Raw genomic sequence first — 18,038 nt, 5'->3', positions numbered from 1 at the left:
TATGTGCTATAAGAGCCCTAGTACAAAAGGCTGGTTCTCATCACTCCTTGGCCTAGAGACTATACTTGTTACCTTTAGACTCAACTTGTTCCCAAGTGATTTTTGCTCCTGGACCCTAGCCTTTGGGACATTCCTATTGCTTCTAGTCCTGGTTGGGAGGCAGTAAGGAAGAAAGTTATGATGAAAATTCTAAGGCCTTTTTTAAACAGAGGGTTCCTGTATTATACTTATTCATTCACTCAATCGTCTAAGAAGTTGTGTGCTATGAGGGGGCTGTGCCCTCCTGGGAGATTATGATGTGACCTCAAGGGTTATGTAATTAAAGAATGGGAGGTTCAAAAAGAAGGTTATATGTCACTCTCTCCTCAATTGCCATCCATGGGACTTATCTTCAACATAATCACACCTACTCTATACCTGACACTTTCTAACTGGACAGCAGCCCTTCAATGAAAATATAACATAACCATTACAAAGCACCCAAACAAAACAACATCTGCACAGGTATTGTTTCAAAAATCCAATCCGATCCCATGCAGCACTGTACAGTAAAAAGAATACTGATGCTGGAGACAGACAACATTGACTTAAATTCTACCTCTGGTTTGTACTCTGACCTTCAAGCTCTATTATCCATAATCTTCATATTTGCTATTTATCATTTGCCCCTTCCAAAGAACACTAATTATTTGTCATTCTCCTCTTTTACCAAAAGGGCACTCATCACAGAGACAGACAACATTGATTCAAATTCAGACTTTCTGTTTGAGCTCAGGCAAATAGCTGAACCTCTCCTCTTCCAAAACTTCTTCCACTATAAAACGAGAGTCTTGGCATTCTGGAAAGCAATTTGGAATTATGCCCAAAGGACTTTAAAAGAATTCATACCTTTTGATCCAGCAATACCATTACTAGGTCTGTATCCCAAAGAGATAAAAAATGGGAAAGATTCTGTTGGTACAAAAATATTTATTGCTGCGCTTTTTGTGGTGGCAAAGATTTGGAAACTAAAGGGATGTCCCTCAGTTGGAGAATGGCTGAACAAATTGTGGTATATAGTAGTGATGGAATACTATTTTGCTATAAGGAATGATGAACAGGATGATTTCAGAAAGAGCTGGAAAGACCTACATGAACTTATGCAGACTGAAATAAACAGAACCAGAAGAACATTATACACAGTAACTGAAATATTGTGGGATGATCAAATGTGATAGACTGCTACTAACAGCAATACAAAATGATCCAGGACAATTCTGAGGGAGTTATGAAAAAGAATGCTATCAACTCTTATGGAGAAAACCAAGGGAGATAACTTAAATATTATATGTGGATCCAGAAGGGTGTGTAGGAGACAGGAATGACAAAAGATGGGAACTTAACAAGTTCGGGAGACTGGGTTTAACTGCCAGGGAAAATGTCTTTTAACAGAAGTGACAGTTAGGCCTATCACCCTGCACCATCTAGACAAGGGGCCAATGGAAAATAGCAAGCAAATGACAAGAGTTTGTAACAAATTTAATTAAGGGAATTATGGTAAAGGATGGGAATAGGGGTTTCTATACTTCCAGACTATGGGCAAACCACAGGGTCAGGGGAAGGACTTATCTACATTGAATTAAATCTAAAGCTGGACAGAGCCCAGAGAATAGCAGGACTGAAGTGGGCATCCTCACAACAGAGTCCAGACACACTCCAGAGAAGTTGCAGCTCCTCCAGGACCACTGGCTGTACTCTTCAGGTGGGTAGATTCTGGGAGCTAACCCAGCCCAAGTTAACCTGCAACTCGGGTTGGGATTAATAGTCTCTACCAAAATCTCTCACAAGTAGATGTCAGTCTTCCTTCAGGATCCCAGGAAATCAGGGTACAAACTCCACTTCCTCTGAGGTCTCCCAGGGTCAGTTACAACTTGTCCCAACCACCATGGAGTCTGTCTCAGAGTGAGAGAGCCACACTTCCTCCTTCCCCATTCCATTTGGAATTCTCAAGCCCTTCCTGCTAGGTCTCCTAAATAATAACTAAGTAATCCTCCTCACAACACTACCTCTAAACAAAGAACTGTTGGAGTAGAAATGCAGATGAAAACATGGTTTATCACTTGTTTATTTAGGCATGTGATCTGGGTTTTGGTTTTATAAGATTATTCTCTTACAAAAATAAAGAATATAGAAATATTTTTTGAGTGACAATATACATATAATTTGGGGAAATTGCTTGTCAACCCCAAGAGGGGAGAGGGAGGAGAGGAGGGAGACAACATGAATTGTATAACTTTGGAAAATATGTATCAATTTGTTAAAAATTTAAAATGAGAGGATTGGACTAGCTGGTCTCTGAGAACCCTTCAATGTCTACACATACAATACATGAGAATTGTACATGTTATATTGTACTCACTTCTCTGATGATCGTATGGCTGTGGCAAACACTTCTTGACTTGTGAAAAACACAGGCTCTTGTGGCAAACACAGGACTGGGTAATAAGATTAATCTCTCTCCTTTTCATTTTGGGTGAGACAAAGTGAGTCACACAGGATGAGCAGGCTTAATCGGGTCGCAAACTGCACTGTAGATCTCATTGAATAATCTTTTCTCCCAAACTCATCCCTATGCTAACCTTCACCATTTCTGTCAAGGGAATTACCATCTTTCCAGCTTACCCAGGTTCCCAACCTCAGTGCTATCTTTGATTTCTCACCATTATTTACTCCACATATCCAAGCACTTGCTAAATCTTTTTGTTTCTGTCTCCTCAATCAATGGTGGAACATTTATTAAGTGCTTAGTATGTGCCAGGCAATGTGCTAAGTGCTTATAAAGAAAAAAGAAAGTAATTGGATGAAGTTGCATGTGCCTCTAACCAACCCGCTACTGAGAAGGCTGAAGCTGGTGGATTACTTGAGCTCAGGAATTCCGAGCTGTAGTAGACTGAGTTAATTGGGTGTCTCTGTGAAGTCCAGCACCGATATGGGGAATGCCTGGGAGTAGGAGCATTGGGGTGTTGAAGGAAAAAAAATAGTGTCTGTCTTCAAGGAACTTACAATCATATGCACACACATATATTTAGAGTGGTAGCCATGTGGATGTGTATGTGTACATATATTTGTGTGTATATATATGTATCTATATATATTTAAAGTCCTCATTACCTTTTGCCTGGATTGTTACAATAGTTTCTTAATTGATCTTATTATGGGGAAAACCAGGGGAGTTGACTAAAATATTATTTTGTGGGCTCAGTGGGTGTGAGGGAGACAGGAATGACAGAAGGCAGGACCAAACAAGGTAGGGAGACTGGGTTTAACTGCTAAGGAGGTATCTGTTAACTGAAGTGGCAGTTAGGTCCTAACTGTCACTCCGCACCATCTAGGCAAGGGGCCTATGGAAGCTAGCAGGCAAATGGCAAGAGTTTATAACAATTTTAATTAAGGAAACTATGGTAAAGGATGGGAATAGGGGTTTCTACACTTTCAGACTAAGGGCAAACCACAGGGTCAGGGGAGGGACTTATCTACTCTCATCTGAGACCTAAGCCAGACAAGGCCCAGAGAATAGCAGGACTGAAGTGGGAATCCTCACAGCAGAGTCCAGAGATGTTACAGGATGCCAGGAGCCAACTCCTTCAGAACTGATGATCCAAAGTAGCCAGGTAGGGAGTGAAGTCTGCAAGCTGTCCACCAGATCACAGGCCACTTCCCTACTCAGTGCTGTCTTGCAGGATTGATGTCTTCTGCTTCCAACCTTCACTGCTCTCCAGGATCCCAGGGAATCAGGGTACAACTCCACTAGCTCTGAGGTCTCTCAGGGTCAGTTACAGCTTGTCCCAACCACCATGGAGTCTGTCTCAGAGAGCAAGAGCCACACTTCATGCTTTCCCATTCCATGTGGAATTCTCCAGCCCTTCCTGTTAGGTCTCCTACATAATAACTAAGTAATCCTCCTCACAACAATCTCCTTGCCTGAGATCCCCACCCACCTCTAAACCATTCTCCATGTCCTTGTCAAAATGATTTTTCCTAAAGTTCAGGTCTGACCATGGCACCTCTCTCCACTCATTAAACGCCACTAGTTTCCTATTGATTCTAGAATTAAGCATAGGTTACTTTAGCATTCAAGGCCCTTATAACATGATCCAATCTTACTTTTCTAGTCTTATTATACAATACTCTCTTTCTTGCTATCTATAGTGCAAACAAAATGGTCTTACTGGTCCTCTATCTCATAGGAAAATAAAACTAAAATAAGCACACATGATTAGGAAATAAAAGTATGATACCATTCGTTACACAGAACCATGTAAATAAAGGACTTAGGGCAGATGGATCTGCTTGCAGGCTCCATCTGATTCTATGAGCAGGAACCACAAGAACCATCCCACCTCACCCAATGCTGGTGTTGCTTCTTCAGATCTGCCAGAGGAAGGTTTTGACCAGGACCTCAGGTTCCTGGACCTCATTTCATAGCAAGGCTCAATATTGCAAGGACCTGAGCTGAATTCCTTGGAGTGGAAGTCAAGAGTCATAGATTTTATGGGATAGTTCCTAGACCCATCTAATCAAATCATCTTATTCTTACAGAAAAGGAAATGAAGCTCCAGAAAGATAGGTGCCTTTTTCAAGTTCATGCTACCAGTGGTCTGGATTCAACTTTTTCTTCTTTCCTCTGACTCCAGTTTGAGTCTTTTTAACTGCACTCCACAGCCCATACCTACCTTTCTTAACCCAGCAATCTTCTCTCTTCTCTGGGGTGAGGAGTAGAGAAGTGAAAGACAAGAAGGTTTTTAGTGTGCCTGGTGTTATATTGAATCTCTGGGAGCTTGAAGTTCACTTTTGATTGACAGATAAGTCAGTTGGATAGAATGTTCCCAGAGAGGCATGCGGGCTCAGGAGGGAGCAGTTGAGAACCCTGACAGAGGTTCTGGGGTCTTTTTACCTGTCCCTGAGGCTAGAGATCAGTGTGGATCCTGGTCTTTGGAGATAGAGACTTGCAAACTCAACCCTGCAAGCTCCTCCTGTGTTTCCTGTACCGTTATCAACTTGTATTGACCACCATCTCTGTGTCTTCTGCTCCTAGATATTAGGAGTTTGATCATCTTAGCTATCTAGGCTTCCCAGGGCCCAGGAGGGATCCGGGAAGTGGGCAGGAGAGGAAGAAGAGGGTGGAAAGGGTGGATATCTAAACTGATAGGCTTAAGATCTACAGAAGAAGAAGCTGAAGATTTCACAGCAGTTTGCCTGCTCTGGTTTAGCCCTGGCCAGGCTGTACCAGAGAGAAGCTATCACCTTGATTACTTCATTTGCCTGCAGTTAGAGATTTGTTAGTATCAATTTAAAGTAGGGTCTCCTTTACCTCTATCCCTTACCATTATCCTTCTTATCAAATATATTCGAAGTTTAAAGTATTCCTGAATTGGTTTCCAAAGCTTATTTGGGAAGGGAGTCATGCAGTCAGATTACCAACGCTACCTCAGCTGAAGAGCCCAATAATTAATATCAATTAACCCCAGGTGGGTCCTGAAGGGATAAACCATTTTGACCTAAAGGATCTTGCCTGGGCAACTGTTATAAAGGAGAAGGACCATCCTATCCTCTCTGTACATCATCTTCATATACATCAAATAGAGTTAGTGACCTCCTTTTAATATAACACTGGTGACTGGCACCCTTGTGTCTAGGAGACACACACACACACACACACACACACAGAAAGATAAAGATAGGGAGAGGAGGAAAGAGGAGGAGGAAGAAGAGAAAGAGGAAGAGGAAGAAGAATAAGAAAAAGAAGAAGGAGGATGAGGAGGAGGACAGGGAGGAGAGAGTGTGTGAAAAGTGGGGCAGGGAAAGAGAGCTTTTTTTCCATTAAAATATCTTAGATATTACTTCCAAAATTATGCCAGACACAGAGACAAAGCTGTCAGTCTTTCAAAATGCCATGCCACAGAGAGCACTTTACCTACAGAGAACCAATGCGAGACTCTCATACCCTTCAGCTTCATGGAGCACACTGAAATCTAAACATTGTGGAGAAAGATTTGTTATATCATGGAGTTTATCCCACTTCATCTCAGCAAATCAATTAATATATATTTATTGAGCAGATAGTGCCCCCCCATCTCTACATCAAGAATACTTCCCCCCACAGTCCTTCACTCCCAATCCCAGAACCTTGCAGAATTTCCCACTTTATACAATGTCTCTATTTCAGCACCATGTTCAGATTCTTTCATAATAGGTCCATGGATTGTACCTCTAGTTCCTCATTCACCTCACATAGGAAATATTTTTACTTTCATCATAGAATGATAGAATGGTAGTGCTCCACTCCATCTCATAATTGACACACTTCACAGCACCAGGGACAGTGCCTAAGGGCATAACATCTCTACCAGATAGTTTCTTCCTCCCCCAAATGGACGTTGAATACCTGGGGCTCAGCACCATGGATCATCTATCCTAGATGATCCTCCCATTATCTTGAAATGCTTGCCTCCTCTAACTTCTCTTGTCCCTCAAAACTGAGCTCAGAGACCCATGTCCAAAGCTAGGGTTCTTAACCTTTTTATGTTATCAACTCCTTCTCTAGTGAAGTCTTCTTACAATAATGATTTTGAATACATAAAAATACATAGGATTTTAAAGGGAACAAATTGCATTGGAATAAGGTTATCACAACATTAAAACAAGTTCATAAAGCCTTCATCTAAAGGGAAAGTAAATGTCAGCCCTGGACTCTGATTTAGGCATTGGTTTTGACATTCTATGTTCTGAATCATAGACACTCAGAATTGGAAGTAATTTCAAAGGCCATTTAGTTCAATGTGACCAAGAAGGAATCCTCTTTTATGTAATTTTTGACAAGTGACTGGCCAGCTTCCATTTGAAGACCTTCAATGATAAAAATTTCACTGTTTAAATTGAATCATGCATGTAAAATGTTCTTGGAATGATTCATTTCTATATTAATGTGAACCCTTACTACCATCACCATAATTTTAAATCCAGAGAGATCATTCCACCTCTGGATAGTTCTAGTTGTTTCCCATTTTTACTTAGCTTGTGCTGAAATATACTTCTTTCCAGCTATCATCCAATAATTGCCTTTTTCCTCCAGAGTTTTGGACTGGAACATTGGGCTCAGGTAGGAGAGCTTTGATTTTTATCTTGCCCATAACCAGGCTTATAACCCTTGCTACTGCCCTTTCCAGGTCACCCTGTGTGCTGTTTTCTGCAATTAGAATGTAATCTCCTTGAGAGAAGGGATTATATTGTGCGCTTTCATTTGTATTCCCAGTGCCTAGTGTGGTGCCTGGTATATAATAGATATTTAATAAATGCTGTCTCTTTATCTATTTATCTGTCTACCTCTTCCATCTTTTGCTATGACAGCTCTACAAACATTTGAAGACAACAACAAGGCATTCTATCTCCCAATTATTTTCTCCCCACAGGCTGAAAGTTCCCAATTCCTTTACCATGTCTTTAGAGGTAATGGTCTTGAGTCTCCTCATCATCCTGGTCTTTCTCCTCTGGATGCCCTGCATTTTGTTAGTATTTCCTAAATATAGCTCCTAGAACTGAACACAACATTCCAGATGTAGTCTGATAAGGTGGAATACTGGGATTATCATTTTGCTATTTCTTCTATACCTAAATGGATATTGAGTACCTGGGGCTAGCACCATGGACAGTGTTCCTATCTCTATCAAGTATGTATCCTAGGTGATGCTCCCATTATCTTGAAGTACTTGCCTCCTTGAATTCCTCTCTAACTCTACAGAAATATTGCTATATTTCTCTTAATGCAGTCTGAAATTGCATTAGATATTTTTGGCTGCCATGTAACACTGTTGACTCATATAAAACTTATAGTCCACTAAATCTATAGATTTTTAAACATGAACTGTTGCCTAAATATGGTAGTTGCAGTCATTGTTGACAGTGGCAATATATTCCATAATGTTGGGTTGGTAGTTGCTCTACTCCTTTAATATTGTATGTAAGGATATGTCTAGTTAGAATTTTAAGAGCTCCTCTCCTCATTTTCACATCACTTGGGTGCCATTTGCCAATATTTCCTCCTTCAACTCTGTCTCACATGAAGAGGTGGTACTTCTCTTTGCCAAGGCAAACTGTTCCGCATGAACATGTGAAACATTCCATCCAATATTCTCTAGCATATTTCCCCTTCTATCACTCCTACACTCTCATTTGTCTTCATTTTCTTCCTATCTACTGGTTGCTTCTTTACAAACATGCTTATTTCTTTTGTCCTCAAAAGAAAAACAAAAAAAAAATCTCTCACTTGATCTGCCTATCCTCCTTGCTATCACCCTAAATAGCTTCTCCCTTTCATAAATAAATTTGAGAAAGTCATCCACAATCAGTGCCTCCACTTTCTATCCTTTTACTCTCTTAATTCTCTGCAATCTGGTTTCCAACCTTATATAATTCAACTGAAATTGATGTGTCTAAAATTACCAGTGATTTCAATAGTTAAACCTAATGACCTTTCCTCAGTCTTCATTCTTCTTGACCTCTCTACAGCCTTTCACACTGTTCATTACTGTTTTTGTCTTTCTTTGTATCTTCAGAGATTAACACATTACCTGGCCTCTAATAGGCACTTAATAAATGCTTATTGACTTGACTTGTTGAACTCATTGTGAATCTTTGTGTGAAAGAGTTTGAGGTCTTCTTAGGGCCAGCTAAGCAGCATTGTGGATAGGTGTTGTGAGGAAGATTATTTAGTATTAGTTACATATAGTTTATATGGACCTAGCAGGAAGGGCTGGAGGATTCCAAAATGGAATGAAGGAGCAGGAAGTGGGGCTTGTGCTCTGAGAGAGACTCCATTAGTGGTTGGGACATAACTGTTGCTAACCCTGGGAGATCTCAGAGTTAGGGAAAATCTGCATCCAGATTCCCTGGGATCCTGAGAGGTGAAGGCTTTCAGCAAGTGGACAACAGATCTGCAGAGCAGCACCAAGTGGGGAAGTGATTTGTGATCTGGTGGACAGAATTGCTAACTCACTCTCCCTACCTGGGTACCTTGGATCACCTGGTGGAGTTGGCTCCTGGCATCCCATGACCATCCTTGGATTACCCCAATTGGCCCTTTAGCTGAGCTGACTAAACCTGGCTGGAACCAGGTTTGAAGGAGCTTTCCCTGTGACTTCAGTACTGCTTCCTTAGGATAGTGTATTTAAGTCCTTCCCTGCCTCCTGTGGTTTGCCCTTAGGTTTCAAGTGTAGAATCCCCTATCCCATCCTTTATTTAGTTACCCTCAATTAAACTGTTATATACTTTACCTTTTGCCTGCTGGTGACTGTTGGGCCAACTGCCATTCCTGTGTCAGTTAACAATTTGGCAGTAAACCCTGGTCTCCCTATCCTGGTTGGTCCTGTCTCTCCTTCGACCCAGTGTGAACCCACAAACCATTTAGGTTACATTTTAATAATAATAACAACATCCCTGGTGCCTCACCATTACATAGGGTACCAGGCCTAGAGTTGGGAGGAGCTAGATTTAAATATAACCTTAGACATTTCCTAGCTTTATAACTGTGGGCAAGTCACCTAAACCCAATTGTCTATCCCTTGCTGTTCCTCTGCCTTAGAACTTGCAGAAGATAAGAGTTTAGAAAAAAAAGAAATCAGGAAGTATAGGAAGGAAGGAAAAAAAGAAAGGAGAAAGAAAAGAAGAAAAGGAAAGAGAGAAAAGGATTTAATATAAATTTGGGGCGGTTGGGTGGCTTGGTGGATAGAGAGTCATGCCTGAAGATAGGAGATCCTGAGTTCGAATTTTCCCTCAGACACTTCCTAGCTGAGTAGCCCCAATTGCCTAGCCCTTGCCGTTCTTTTGCCTTGGAACTGATACTTAGTATTGATTCTAAGATGAAAGGTAAGGGTTTAAAAGAAAAGAGTATGGTATGAGTTTTTCTCCTTGTATCCACATTACTCACATCCCCTAGAACTTGGAACCGGTCCTCTTTCTCTTCCAAGTGATTAGGATAAGTCAACTCCTGGGTTTAGTAGACATTGAATCCAGCCACCCAGCTGCAATCTGGAAGTGCTGCTCTCTACCTATCTATGCAAGGCTGAATCATGGAATTTACCTTTGATCCTGGAGGTGATAGAAAGCCAATAAAATTTATTTAGTGAGGTAGTGGGTGACATGGGCAGCCTATGCCTTAGTAAGATCACTTTGATAGTTGAATGGAGGACGGACTTTAGTAGGGAGAGACTTCTGGATAGAGGAAGGAAGCAAGCCTTTAAAATATTCCCAGGCACTCTGCGCTTTATGAATATCTTATTTTATCCCTCAACAACCCTAGAAGATAGGCACTATTATTAATCTCATTTTATGAGCAGTGAGCAAACTGAGGCAAACAAAGATTAAATGAATTTCCCTATGCCACACAGCTAATAAGTTTCTAAGGCTTAAGGTAGAGAGTCCAAACTGACTGACTGAACAATCAGGCTACTGCAATATTCTAGTCAACAGGTAACAAGGACCTGCACCAGGGTAATGACTGTGTCAGAGGAGAGAAAAGAGTTTAGACAAGAGATGTTAAGAAGGTAGAATTAATAGGACTTGGCAACAGATTGGATGCTGGAAGGGAGTTAGAAAGAGTGAAAGGTAGAGGTTGATACTTAGGTTGTGAGCCTGAGTGGCTGCATGATGGTGGAACCTTTGAGAGTGTTAAAAAGATAAGATGCTTTGGGGAGAAAGGAGTTTATTTTGGATATGCCACATTTAAAATGTCTGAGATATCCAGTTCAAGATGTCTAAATAGGTAGTTGAAGATGAGAGACTGAAGGTTAGCAGAGAAATTAGGACTGGATAAATTGATCTGAGAATTATTAGCATAGAAATGATAATTAAATCCATGAGAGTTGATGAGACTAACAAGTGAAATAGTAAAGCGGGAAAAGATAAGAGAGCCCAGAACAGAGAGCCTTAGGAAATACCCATCATTATTTGCAGTAATCTGAATGAAGATCTAGCAAAAGAGAGTGAGAAAGATCAGTCAGACAGGTAGGAGGAGAATGGAGAGAGAGCAGTGTCTTGAAAGCCTAGAGAGAAGAGGGTATTAATAAGAAAAAAGTAATCAACAACCTGTGGCTTTTTTTCTCTCCCATTTTCCATTCGCCTCTGGCCCATCCAAGGTGAGATTAGTTCCAGCCTAACCTCCCCTCCAAGGAGTGAACTGAAAGATCTGGAGAAGAGAATGCTTCCTGCGCATTTCATACCTGATTTGCCATACTGGAAGAATTGCAATATGTGAAAAGGATTCAATTTGCCCTGTTTAACCCCAGAGGGCAGCATGTGTAGGGCGGAGTGGAAGTTACAGGATGGCAGATTTTTAACTCTAGAAAAGGAAAACCTTCCTAAAAATGAGAACTGTCCGAAAGAGAAATGGCTTGTCTCAGAAGGAAGTGAGCATCCCATAAGGGGAAGTGTTCAGGCAGAGGCTAGATGCCTATTTGTCAGGGATGTTGCAAAAGGATTTACAGGTCAGGTTAAGGTTGGACTCAATGAAATGGCTTCTGCAACTCCCTTTTAGCTAATTGGATTGAGATTCATAAGCAAAAATAGCTCAATCAGCTGCTGTCTATTTTCATTTAGGTGGGGGATTCTTGGTTCAAAAGATTATTCAAAGACAGGCCAATCCATCAAGGCCTATTGATTCCATTTATGTAACATCTTTAAACATATTTCCTCTTCTTTTCTTGCATTGTCACTATCAGATCTTATTACTAACTACTTAGACTACCGAAATGGTTTCCTTGAGGGTCTTTCTGTCTTCAATCTCTCCTTCCTCTCTCACCCCTGAAGTCTATCCATTGTACTGCTGCCAGAATAATGTCTTATACATAAATTTGGTCACATGACCCCCTTTCTCAAAAAATAATCAATGCTACATGAGATGATAAAGAGTGAAATGAATAGAACTGAAAGAAGAACATTTTAGGCAGCTATAGATTTAATATTTGAAAAATCACTTGTTCACCTCCAGATAATAAACTAAGAGGCAGAAACATGAAAGCTATGATCTATATATTTTGCTGGATGAGGCCTTCTATGGTGTGGGGAGAAGAAGGGCTAAATAACATTTAAATTAAAAACATAATCAATGGACCCTTATTGATAACTGAATGAAGTCATTTTATAAGTTGGAAGGGCTTCAAAATCTAATGCTGTTTTGTCTTTCCAGAATTATCTTATATTGCTCCCCTCTAGATATTTTCTTCTCCCATCTCTTCACTCTCCTCCAACCTGTTTCAGACTCTTCACACTCAATCTGGACCTTTCTCCATCCCTGGAATGTCCTTTCTTCTACTCGTTGCCTGTCAAACGCCTATTTTTAAAGCTTAGTTCAAATACCACATTTTCCCAAAAGTTTTTCTTCATTATTCCAACTAGTAATTACATTCATCCTCAGATCTTACAATTTACTCTGTTTGCATCTAGCTAATATAATTTTCATATAATATTATCTATTACAGTTATCTACAAATAAGGTAGTGCATGTAACATGTGCCATATACCTTAAAGTGCCATATAAATGCTAGCTGTTATTGTTAGTTGATTTTTTTTAAACCCTTACCTTCCATCTTAGAATCAATACTAAGTATCGGCTCCAAGGCAGAGGAGTGGTAAGGGCTAGGCAATAGGGGTAAAATGATGTGCCCATGGTGGCATAGCTAGGAAGTATCTGAGGTCATATTTGAACCCAGTACCCATCTCTGGGCCTGGCTCTCAATCTACTGAGCCACCCAGCTGTCCTCTGTTATTGTTAGTTTTTATCTATGTTTGTGTCTTATCTATCCCTTCCAAACCCCTTGCTCTGGATAGAGATCATACTTTCTCTAAAACTGGAACTTACCTCAAAAACCAACACCCTCCCCTATTCAGGGCAAGTGATTTGTTTAAACAAATGGCTGCTTATTTGAATTTCTAGTCTGTGCATATCCTCCCTCCTCTTTCAACACCTGCTAGGTTTTGTTATTGTTGTTAAGTTGTCTCTGATTTTTTGTGACCCCCTTTGGTTTCTTTTGGGATGGGGCAAAAGATATTAGTTTTCCATTTCCTTCTCCAGCTCATTTTATAGATAAGGAACTGAGGTGAACATGGTTAAGCGAATTGCCCAGGGTCGCACAGTTTAGTAAGTGTCTGAGGACACATTTGAACTCATGAGGATGAGTTTTACTGATTCCAAGTCCAGTGCTCTATCCATTGTGCCACCTAGCTATGCCTTGCTTGAGATAAGGGTCAAGCCTCTTTTGACAATTTCCTAGGAGCTTTTGGTCGGATTGCCCACCCAAGGGCATTAAAAGGCCCACTCAGGTAGAGTTGGGGCTCTTCAGATTGGGTGTATGTCCCAAGACTATGCAAATTACTACATCCTGCCCTGCTGACCAGACCAAATTATATATGGAAATAGTATGTGTGTTTGTGTGTGTGTATATATAGGGGGCCAGCCTCTATATGGTTTTGGGGTCCTGAGTGGCATTGGTGGCATAGGATGGTTAAGGCAGGAGAAAGAAAATGAGAACAACTAAACTAATGGTTAGCCCATGCTGTTCTGAATTCTGTGGGCTTGGGAGTTTATTATATACTGATTTCAAACAAAGAACACAAAAAAGAGTCACAGCTGTGAAGGGGTAACAAATCACACATAACCCATTGAAGTCTAAAGTGTAAAGGTGCAAAGACAAATGGCCAAATTCCAACCACCAATTTAGTAGGAGATAACTCTGGAAGTGGAAATACCCCATGGAGATGCTCACCAATTGAGTCCTGCTAAAGGCCCCAGTTCTAATCTAAGTATGCAATCTTATCTAAGTAATGTTTGTTAGGATTCAGGCTTCTCAATTATCAAGGAGAGGAATCATCAACTCAGTAGATGCTGGTCTGCCACTTCAAAGCTCTCCAATAAGAATTCTAAGAAAGGTGGGGATCTAAAACTGAGTCAAAAGAGGAGCCTCAGATTTTTATCTTAGATGGCCCATTCTGTCTGCGTCCTGACATGCAGTGCAGAAAAATCATACACACAGTTTTACTTACCGATGATTTTGTAATGGGATCCAGATAAAATATCTGTTACAGACTCTGTTTCTCTAAATGACTCCTAATAGCCTCTTGGAGGGATCAAGTTGTTTTTGGATTAACCTACCTGCTGGTACCAGAGCTTTTCGGGGCTCAGGTGACCAGAACCAAACACAGAGACAGCCTGGATTGGTCACATAGGGAATCCAGATAACAGGCCCTAAATTTGATCCTATTTCTCCATTGGCTTTCTATATCCAATGGCTCTCAACATGTATAGGTCTATCCAAACTTAGTGCCAGAGTATCCTTGTTGAATATCCTTTCTATGTCATGGCTACGTAAATCTCCTTTTTGTTAACTGTTGAATGACTGACAAGTACATTCCAACACAAAACTTATACTAACAGGTTGTGTCAGGTCTGCTCTTAATACTAATTATACCTTTGAGGAAACTGAGGTCTCAAAAGGGAAATGGTTTGTCTAAGACCACTAACATAATAAATTGTAGATCAGGGACTCAGACCTGGTTCTCTGGATTCCAAGTCCAATCCTTTTCCCCTACATTATCATTCCCATATATCATGTTGTGTATGATTGCATATGTTGCACGTGTTACAATTTCATAGGACCTAGAGGCACTACTTTACCTCTCAGAAGACAGTTGCAAAAATCTAGGTTGCCTTATGGGGTTGAGATGGTGGGTTCCTGGGAAAGTGCTGTGGGAAGGGCAGGAATAGGATCAGAGACCTACAACTGGAAGGGGTTTTGCTGACATATGGGGACAGAGAGAGAGAGAGAGAGAGAGAGAGAGAGAGAGAGAGAGAGAGAGAGAGAGAGAGAGAGAGAGGGAGGAAGGGAGAGGGAGAGAGAGAGAGAGAAGGAGGGAAAGAGAGAGACAGAGACAGAGTGAGAGAGAGAGAAGGCGGGAAAAAGGGAAAGACAGAGACAGAGACAGAGACGCAGAGACAGAGACAGAGTGACAGAGAGAGAGAGAGAGAGAGAGAGAGAAAGAGGGAAAGAGGGAAAGAGAGAGAGAGGGAGAAAGACAGAGTGAGAGTGTGAGAGAGAGAGAGAGAGAGAAAGAGGGAAAGAGAGAGCTAGAGGGAGAAAGAGTGAGAGTGAGAGAGAGAGAGAGAGGGAAGGAGGGAAAGAGGGAAAGAGAGACAGAGACAGAGACGCAGAGACAGACAGAGACAGAGTGACAGAGAGAGAGAGAAGGAGGGAAAGAGGGAAAGAGAGAGAGGGAGAGAAAGGTAGAGAGACAGGGAGAAGGACAGAGACAGAGTGAGAGAGAGAGAGAGAGAGAGGGAAGGAGGGAAAGAGGAAAGAGAGAGAAAGGGAGAGAGAGAGAGAGATTGAGAGAGCGAGAGAGAGAAAGAGAGAGAGATCTTTCCAAGGGATTTCAGAATCTTCTCAGTCATCCTGGAGAAATGAAGTCAAGTTGGGAAGCACCGATAACAATAAGGCTAATGGAGGTGATGGAATTCCCTGAGTTATTTAAAACCCCTAAAGATGCTGTACTCAATGCCAGCAAATTTGGAAAACTCAACAGTGGCCCACTGGATTGGAAAAGATAAACTTATATCCTAATCCTAAAGAAGGGCAATGCCAAAGAATATTTAAATTACCAAACAATTGTGCTCATTTCACATGCCTGCAAGATGATTGATATGATTCTGCAAGCTAGGCTTCAGCAATAAAGAAAACTGAGAATGGGGAGACTTGTAGGCTGGTTTCTGAAGAAGCAAAGGAACTAGAGACCACATCGCCAGCATTCTTGGGATTATGAAAGAAGAGAGGGAGTCCCAGAAAAAACCTACTTCTGCTTTATTGACTACACCAAAGCCTTTGACTGTGTGGATCACAACAAAAAAGAGATGGTAGCACTAGATCATCTTTCTTGTTTCCTGAGTAACCTGTGTGCAGGCTGAGAAGCAACATTTAGAACAGAACATGGAACAACTGATGGGTTTAAGACTGGAAAATACGAATGACAAGAAGGTATATTGTCATTTATTTAATTAGAGTACATCATGTGAAATGCCAGACTGGATATATCAAAAGCTGGACATAAGGTTGATAGGAGAAATATCAATAATCTCAGGTATGCAGATGATACCACTCTGATGGCGGAAAGTGAAGAATTAAGAAGCCTCTTGAGAGCAAAAGAGAAAAGTGTGTAAAAGATGGCTTGAAACAAAAAAAATGCTAAGATCATAGCAATTTCTCCCACTACTTGCTGGCAAATAGAAAGAGAAGAAATGGAAGCAGTGCTAGATTTTATATTCTTGGGCTCAAAGGTCACTACAGACAGTGAGTGCAGTGATAACATTGAAAGTTGTTTGCAGGGGGCAGCTGGATGACTCAGTGGATTGAGAGTCAGGCCCAGAGATGGGAGGTTCAAATCTGGGTTCAAATCTGGCCTCAGACACTTTCTAGCTATGTGACCCCGGGAAGTCATTTAACCCCCATTGCCTAGCCCTTACCACTCCTGTGCCTTAGAACCAATAGTATTGATTCTAAGAGAGAAGGTAAGAGTTAAAAAAAGGAAGAAAGCCGTTTGCTCCTTGGAAGGAAAGCTTTGGCAAATCTGGACAGCATACTAAAAAGCAGAAACATCACCTTGCTGATAAATGGCTGTACAGTCAAAACTATGGTTTTTCCAGTAGTAATGTGAGTAGTATGCTGTGAGAGTTGGACTATAATGAAATCTTAGCACTGCAGAATCGATGCTTTTGAATTGTGGTGTGTGCGTGCGAAGACTTTCAAGAGTCCACCAAGCAGATCAAATCAGTCAATACATAAAGAAATTAATTCAGATTATTTGCTGGAAGGACAAATACTGAAGCTGAAACTTAAATGCTTTGGCCACATAATGAGATATCAGGACTCACTGTAAAAGCCCCTGATGTTTAGGGAAAGGCTAAAGGCAAAAGGAGATGGAGATGGCAGAAGATGAGATAGATAAGATAGAGATATCATGGAAGCAATGAACATGAGCTAGTTGACTTTAGGAGATAGCAAAGGATAGAAGGGCCTGACATGCTATGGTCCATGGGGTCATGAATAATTGGATATGACTGAATGACTGAATAGCAACAAATATAAATATAATCTATTATTATTATTTCATTTGATCCTCATAACAATGTTGTGAGGCAGATAGTATAATTATTCCCATTTTACAGATGAGGAAACTGAGGCTGAGAAAGGCTAAGTCACTTGTCCAGAGAAACACAGTTTAAGTGTCTGAAGCAGGGTTTGAACTCAGATCTTCTTGATTCCAAGTCCAACTATAATGCCTAGCTGCCTAATCAATAATATATAGTTATAATCACGGTAATGGTTGTGATATAATCCTAATCATAATTCTCATTTCTATTGTGCTTTAAAGTTTACAAAACAACAGCTCTCTTAGGTGGGTAGTACAGGTATTATCCCCACTTTGTAGATGGAAAAATGGAGGGGGTATGGTGGTGTAGTTACTTACCCCAAGACATTTTGCTAGGCAAGGTCAATGCCAGCAATAGGATTTAACTCCTCTCATTTTAGGTTGAGAGCTCTTTATATAATATCATGTTGCCTTCCTGGGAAAAGGGGTTTATCTGTTCCCCAAAGAGGGCAGTGAGGGTACTAAAGCTCCTTATTAGGATACCTTGTTCACAGAGGCAAGCCTGGGAAGCCAGGTGACTTTAAACAGATTTAATAGAAATCTCCATAGACTTCAGAGCCAAAAGGGAACCCCAGGGGTCATCTCATGTAGTCCAGCCTTGACTTGACCTGGACACTCTTCTATAACACCTCTGACAAATGGTCATCTTGCCCCTACTTGAACACTTTGACCTATGGAAAGTTCATTACCCTTTAAGGAAACCCATTTATCTTTGGGACAGTTCTCATTTTTTTTTAGGAAGGTTTTCCTTTCATGTAGTTAGAATCTGTCTTCCTGCAAATTCCATCCAGCCCTACTCATTCTGCCCTCTG

Source organism: Gracilinanus agilis, chromosome 6, assembly GCF_016433145.1.
Source record: "Gracilinanus agilis isolate LMUSP501 chromosome 6, AgileGrace, whole genome shotgun sequence".
In the NCBI taxonomy this organism is placed as follows: Eukaryota; Metazoa; Chordata; class Mammalia; order Didelphimorphia; family Didelphidae; genus Gracilinanus; species Gracilinanus agilis.
This window is presented reverse-complemented; position numbering follows the sequence as displayed.